Source organism: Chenopodium album, chromosome 11 (assembly GCF_948465745.1).
Source record: "Chenopodium album chromosome 11, dcCheAlbu1.1, whole genome shotgun sequence".
NCBI classification, from domain to species: Eukaryota; Viridiplantae; Streptophyta; class Magnoliopsida; order Caryophyllales; family Amaranthaceae; genus Chenopodium; species Chenopodium album.
Window position 1 is genome coordinate 146,477 of NC_137844.1, and position 8,453 is coordinate 154,929.

The window sequence follows — 8,453 nt, forward strand, 5'->3', positions numbered from 1 at the left end:
AAAATTCGGCCCTTAAAAAAAAAAAAAAAATTCGGACCCTATTAAAATAAAAAAAAAAATCGGTTTTAAATTTAACCAATAAATATTTTAATCCTTCCAAAATAAAATAATTAGAATTAAAATTAATTCTCTAAAAATTTTACCAATAAATAAGTACTTGGCTAACTTTAAAATTAAAACACTTTAAAACACGTTTTTGGCTTTAGTGGTAATAAAATCTCAACCTGGCTCTGATACCACTTTGTAACATCCTAGAAATTCCTCTCTTTTAAAATACCTGTTTTGCCCTGTTTAAAACTTTAAATAGGAATATCTAAGACATTACCGCCACCGTGAAAACGGCTAAGGCAACTATCAAAGACACACAGCGGAAGACTAATTTCAAAACAAGTCAAATAGAAAAGTCAATCAACGAAAGTAAAGTCAAAATAAAGTCAAACGAAGTAAAATAAAATCAACCTACAACTTGGAACCATTATAGGCCCTTATTAAAACCAAACCAAATTCAAAACCTTTTCGTTAGTCATGCGTAATATCAATATCATAAATAATTAAAGCAATATACACATAATATGTAACACCCCAATAATTATATAGAGGAGAACCATTGGCATGTTACCGCCACGTGTTAAAACGTTAAGGCTTTATCAAAGTATCGCAACGGAAAATCTAACTTAAAACTTAAATAATATAATTTAGAAAACCAATAAGTTAAAGCTTACAAATTGGAACCATAAAGGCCCTTATTAAAACCAAACCAATATTCAAAATCCCAAAACATAATTAAAATAGTAAAACATAAATAAGTTCAACACAAAGAACGAATACTCTCAATCACACCAATCCCTTGACAATGCGTATGTCAAATCCCCGAACTTCACATCATCAAGCTAACCTGTGCAATACTGCTCTCCAATAATACAAGTGTAATAATTGGATCATCACAAGGTCATTGAAAGGCGAAGGCCATGACCAAAAGTAACACACACAAAAGCACGCAATCAGCAAAGCTGAGTACATACAAGCTACATCATACAAAACCTAGCATGCTCAATTAATTAAAGTAAATAAACATACAACACAAATTCATTAATCAAGACTCCACACTTAGATAATTCAATTGACTCTACATACTTACTAACCAATTCCAAACACTTGATTCTTTATACTTAATTTGATTAATTTAATTTGGAGTAAGCAATAGACGAGGTTGTCCAACCCACCAAATCATTTTGGTCCCAAATGACCATTTAAAATAAAAGTTTAGCGCAATGCAAGAATGGGCGCGACTCCATTCTCACAAAGTTAGTCTAGGATTCCATCTAACTTTCATTATAAAATAAAAATGTAAATACCAAAAGAGAAGAGGACATGTTGATCAAACAAGCCTCGGAAAGCCACGGGCTACCACCATGTACCGCAACCCATAATTGTCAATACTCTAGAAGTACACACTTTCCAGAGTTTTATTGATCATCCTTGTTTCACTTTATGTGATTACAATTTTAATTAAAAGCCGACTCATTCAAGTAGACCATTCATAACAATCATACATCAATTCACTTTTAATCTTATTTAGGACAATGGTGATCATATCACAAATTGACCTTTAATTCCTTTAAACTTCCAAATTATCCAAAATTGTTGGACATAGTCAACCCACCTAGCAATTTCGGCTTAATCCACTTTTACTCAACAGACTAACAAGTCATGCTTGAGTAATAAACAAAATAATAATAACCTTGTGGATTAATTAATAAATTCATTCCACTTAAACAATTTAATTCCAATCCTTCAATAATCAAAATATGGTTAATAAACCAATCCAATAAAAATATGCTTGTATCAACATTCCATACAAACAATTAATCCAATATAATTCAACATGCTTACATCCATAATTCCATACAAACATAATCAATTCACCAAAACATGTCTCATAAACATAAGCACATGAATTAATTAAATGTATAACCAAACAATTTCCATCAAAGTGTTCTCTAAACATGAAACTAAGTTCTTTCCTTTTTGATACCTAAACATGATACTACTAACAACGAAGTAGACATGTATGTACCTTGTATAAACAATCCTTTGTGCCACTTTTAATCACTCAAAAGTCTCCTAGGGAATAATCACTTCATAGAAAACAACCAATAATCACAAATTAATACCCAAACTAATTTCCAGCAATATAACTTTAATTAAAACATCTTAAAACTTCCTTTAAAACATGTTTTTATGTTTAATTAATCATTAGAAATTGAATAGGAACAAAATCCACAAATTAATTGATTATTAGAACCCTAAAATCCCAATTTAAATAAATTGAAACCCTAGGTTTTAAAGTTATAAAAATTTGAAAATTATAACAATAATTATAATATGAAATTTATAATCTTTATACTATCAAAATATAATTTTCATACTAATTTAATCAATTTCAAACAATTTAATCAAAACCCAAAACAAATTGAATTAATTTAAGCAAAAATAAAAAATAAAAAAATAAAAAAAACCAAAGGAGGAAAGAGGAAGGAGCAGCCACGGGTGGTGGCTGGGCTGGTGGTCGCCGGCGACGGCGACAGGTGGTCCAGCCAGCAGGTGGGGACAGCTGTGAGTGGTATCTCACGTAGGAAGATGAGAAAGAAAGAAAAGAAAAAGGAAAAGGAAAATTAAGGAAAATAAATAAATAAATAAAATAAGGAGAATGAAAATAAGACTAACCTTTTGTGTAGGGAAATTTTGGGGATTTATAGGGTATTTATAGGAGAGAGGGTTGTAGGGTAAGTAAGAATATTGGGCCTCATAAAAATAATGGGCCAAAAGAATGAAAGGGACTAGGCTTTATTTGTATTGACATAAGCTAATGATGGTTCACCCAAAATAATTTGAAACTTTTTAAAATAAAATCCGGAAAAATACAAATAAATATTATAAATAAAATAAATTTTCATTTATAAAATATTTAAAAATACAGGGGATTACATCATATACTTATAGAAATTAGCATGATTCGCTCTTCACTCACGCCCATTCATGAATATACTTCATCACCTGAAAAGCTTATTTCTACCTATCTCCACTACTCTCCATTAAAAATGGGTCATCATAGGGCCAAGATAAAGACACGGCCAACAAACACACACAACACATAATCAGCAAAGCTGAGTACATAAGCGTAATTAACACACTAGCATACAATTCCCTATCAATACACAACTTACCTCGTTGCACCTGTTTTTCAAACTTACAACAATCAATAAAAGTTCTCACTAGACACTAAACAATTTATTTAGCGTTGATTACGCATCGAACGGGTTTCCCACTAACCTCCCCCAATTAATTGAGGTTACTGACACGGGAGCTAACCGTGCCAGCATCAAAATCACTCGTAAGTGGCGGAATTCCTGCATAATTATAATAAAAGGAATGTACAGCATCCTGTACTCCAGTAGAAGTTATGGTTAAATATAAAACTCCATAACTCCCCCCATAAGTTCATACTCAAGGTATATACGTTCCAAGAGTTTTGGTGCGTAATCTCTTTCACTTTACGTTATTTACATATTATTAAACTCGGTGATGACTCTCAAATCATAATCATTCAATCAACAATAATTAATCAAACAATTCAATATACCAATTTAATTCTTGAATAACTAGTGACCACATAATATTTAATGTTGAACCCTTTTTAATTCTACCTCGGTGCCAATGACACCTTAAACGCATAAAGCGCCACAAATCCTATCCCTCGGTGTTAAAAACACCTTAAGTGCATTAAGGCACCAACATACAATTTATTCCTCGTGTACATAGACTCTTATATAGCTTCTTTCTCATGCTTAAAGCATCAATAAAAATTATATGAACCTTAATAAAATTCCTTTTCAATATTCCAAACCAAATTAAACATTTAGTTTAATCAAACATGCCCTCTAACATACCATAAATAAATATGTGGTTTATAAACAATATTCCAAACTATAATTTTCCATCCTACAATCCATCACAATTAAATCATGCTTCATAATCCAATCACCAATAACATCCAATTCATAAATTCCATTCCAAACCTAGCATGATACTACTTATAATCAATCAAACACATTTAGCATGCTACTACATCAATATAATTATGCTAAGTACGTACGCGAACGTACCTTGTATACGATCTTAATATCGCCACAATTAATAAAAATCGCTCACTTCAAAGTCTCCTACAATTTTAAAATTATAGAAGAGTATTAAAATCCACTCTACACAAATTTCCAGCAATATATACTATTATAAAACCCCTCATAATTTATTTAAAATAAGCTTAAATTATATTTAAAACATCATACTTTAATCCCAATTAATTGGTAATTAAAATCCTTAAAGAAACTTGATTTTTCATACACAACCAAAAATTCCAGCACTATATTTTAATGAAAACTTGCTGTAATTTAGTCTTAAAACACTTTAATCAAAGGTTTACACCATTATATATCATAATCCTTTAATAATTTATAAATCAAGAAGCTAGGGTTTCAAAAATTGGGGCTTTTTAATTATAAACATAATATGAAAATTAATTAACATAATACTCATAATCAAACATCAAAAATCAAATCACAAAACCCATAATTAATATTTAGATCTAGGATTAAATTGGTTTTTATAACAAAGATTTAATTTTTTTTTTCGGAAAAGGTGGCTGGCCGGCCACCACTGCCGGCTGCCGCCAGCCGCCGGCTGCTGCTGCTGGTGGCTGGCGCCGGCGGTAAGGGGGAGGCCTAAAAGGGGAAGGGGAAAAGAGAAAGAAAAAGAAAAGAAAAATAAAGAGAAAAGGGAGAGAAGTTTACCTTGGAGTTTCTCCACTTTGGGCAAAGTTGATTTGCCTCATATGTGGGATATTTATACCCCTTCTCTAGAAACCCTTCTCCCAAAACTTTCCTCTTTTAATTTTCTTAATCCCTCTTTACTTAAAATAAAACTTTCCTAAATTAAACCCCAACTTAATTAAAATAATTAATTAAAATATTTCCTTTTATAAAATATTTCCAAAATACTTATTTCAATTTAATTAAATACTTCTCAAAATACTTATTTTAATTAAAATACATATAAAAATACGAGGTATTACATAAATATTATTTATTATTCATGTATTTTTTTTATATTAATTATTATCTAATTTTTTTTTATTTTTTTTTAAATCAGGATCATGAAAGTTGATGACCATATTCTTTTGGGAGCTCCCTATTGAGGTTTGGTTTTTTAGACCCGAAAAAAAATCCATGATATTAATAAAGAACAAGATAATATTATGTAATGAACATCACTTAAATTTAACTAGCATGGTTCAAAGATAAAATTCAAAGGACATTACACAATAAGCAGTGAACATTATATGACAACAAAAGTACATTATTATTACGATTAAAGAACATGATGGACATTTAAAATATAGTTTATCAAAAGATATACTCCATAATAATTATCGTTGTATTATATAATACTGAACATATAGAATAAAAATAGTGTTAATAATTAATTGTACATTATAAACAAATACGGAGTATAAAGTATATTATGTATTCAAATAAAGAACATTGTTAATCATATAAAGAACATCACAAGAAATACATATGACTATCCTTAAAACGAATATTATAAGTAAATATAAAGATATTTTTTTGTTGAAAGAATATGAATGATTTTTGTAGAGGTTTTTTAAAAGAGAAAATAATTTAAAATAAAATATCTTGGTAACTTATATTTTGAAAATGAAAATAACATTTTGAATTTGAATTTAAAAAATGAAATCTTAAATTAATTTTGGAAAAAATAATTTTAGATATAGAAAAATATCTGGAAAACTAAACTTTTGAAAAAATTTGACAATTAATGCGGGGTAAAGATTATTCTTTAAGTATTTTTTCTAAAATTAAGAGAATGAAGCTCGCGTTCTTCCTATTACTACTAATGTTCTTTTATGTGAGCATGTTCATTGCAACATATCTTGATGTACTATGTATACATGTTCATTGCAACATATCTTGATGTTCTTTTTGTGACCGGGGCATGGTACACCCGGGTGTACAGATCATGTATTACTAAAATTAAATGTGGGAGATTAGGATATAGAATTATTAAATCCTAATTACTTTAAAGTATAGTTTCTACTCTAATGGATATTCTAAGCAATATTAAGACTGATTGGAACACCAGCAACCTTCACCCAAGGAGCACCTGCTAAAAAAGTAGCAGCAGAGTAACGTTGGGCTGTAGTCTTATCTAAAACCTTAACTTGTGGCCACTTAACCCTCATAGCGGTATTGGAGCCTGGTCCACGGTTAGCATACTCACCATAGAAAGCAGTCAAATGGTTATTTTTTCCTTCTGGTGATTGCCAAGAAAAATAACCAGCTGGTTGGATTAAGTCACCCATGACAGTTTCCATGAATACGGTTTTTGCGTAAGGCTTCCATGGACGGCCTAAGTAAGTTGCAACCTTTAGCCTTTCTGGAAAAAGATCTGTCCCCGCTACGATTTCACACCCTTGGATCACAATCCCCGTGGCCTCGTTAGCTGCTATCCCACCCTGAGCTGTGACCAGATTTTGTTGTCCAGGATTACCCCTTCTTGCAATGATTTTTGAGTTCTGGATCAATGAAGCACCATTGCCAAAGATGAAATCAACAGTTCCAGATATTTGACAATCGCGGAAGAACTGGGATCCACCTTGGACGTATAGAGTGTCTTGGTAACCATCAAAAAAACAATTTTGGAAGACTGCTTGTAAACCATTGACCCTTAAAGCTACAGCCTGATGCCCTTGTGGCCCTGCAGTGTTTTGAAACCCCATATCCTTGCAAAAGAACCCAAACCCTTCGACTTGGAATGGAGCAGTTTTTGATGTCTGTACACCTTTTGCAAAGCTCTTATCACCGATAACCACTGTTTTTGTAGGGCCATCACCGTACATGAAAACGTTATTATGTTGTTTTCCTATCAACACATCCTCCTTATAGATGCCGGCCTTAACATAGATAACAAATCGACCTTGCACCTTACCTGGATGCGTCTTGAGAGCATCTACGATGGTTTTAAATTGACCACTACCATCTTGGGCAACTATCGCATTAAGCTTCATTCCAGGTACAATAGCAGAAGCAGCAATAGCTCCAGTAGCAGCAGCGGCACCTGCTCCTGCTCCTGCTCCTGCTCCGGCTGCAACACCTTTGCCCTTCTTTATTCCTTTTCCCTTACTCTTCTTGCCCCCCTTTCCAGAACCTTTACTTTTGTTGTTCTTCGTTTTTTTAGAGCCTTTGTTTCCATCGCCCAAAAGCCTACGGTCTAAGGAAGATAACCATGTAGGATTTCCCTCTCCATCAATAGCCATGCCAAGAAGGTGACGATTATTTATGGGAATATTATTAACATCTAAACCATCACCAGTAGTCTTAACCTGCTGAACCAAATTGGTAGCATTAATCGAAAGGTCTAGACCGGAAAGGGCTTCATTAAAGTTGGTAACAATATCCAGCATGCTAACAGTGACCTCGGTGGCATTGACAACACCATCTTGCATGATTTTTTGAAGGTCTGGAGCCTCGGCCTCTTCAAACTCGTCCGCACAACTAGTAGAAAATGTGACAACATCGGTAAGCCAAAGGCGAAGGCTCCATACAAGCCCTTTGTCCTTATATATATTAGGATCATGGACTTGGTCGATCAAGAGCCCCATCAAGGCGATCTATAGCGAGGTCAAACAAGTTCTTACAACTTTCAATAGCCATATTGGCCATATCCGGTTTCTTGGTTGCATTGGCTTTTGGTACAAGCGTGTCAGTGAGGTTGGTGGCTCTAGCTATCTCCTCTATTGCTAACTTGACACCGGCTTTTACGTAGTCATGTGGTGTGGCGCTTTGGTTTTGTGCAACCGAGCCTAGGCTCTTGATGCATGAATCCTTATATGTCGTCGGACCACATAATGCATTTACTGTCTTCATTGAAGATGACAAGTTCTCATCATCTTTACCACCTTCCTTGTGACTATCACCCTTATCTCGATGCACTACTGCCACCACTCCTATTACAACTCCTACCACCAATATTATGGATATTACTGATACTACCACCTTTCCCCCCATTTTTTGATTTTTATTTTTTTTAATGATTATCACCTATGTAACAAATAATATATCGACGGAATAGAATGATTTATGTATTTGATAAAACCATAGGATTTTTTTGATTTTTCCTTTTGACGAGTTTCTTATTTACAATAATGTTTCGTATGTTATTAATTCATACAATAGAGAGGGAGAGAAATGGGAGTTCGTTTGCCCCTCTATTTCTCTTGACTCTCTTTGTCTATTTTATTTGCAACTATTTATTTTTTTATTACTTGTAATAATGCAATTAGTTATATGGGGTTATATACTTTTTATACTGGTAAC

The 8,453-nt window shown here is 32.7% G+C and overlaps 1 pseudogene; it reads right to left on the reverse strand.

The window, feature by feature from the left end:
- Positions 1-6,187: 6,187 nt before the first annotated feature.
- Positions 6,188-8,144, reverse strand: LOC145568093 (putative pectinesterase/pectinesterase inhibitor pseudogene; annotated as a pseudogene).
- Positions 8,145-8,453: the final 309 nt, after the last annotated feature.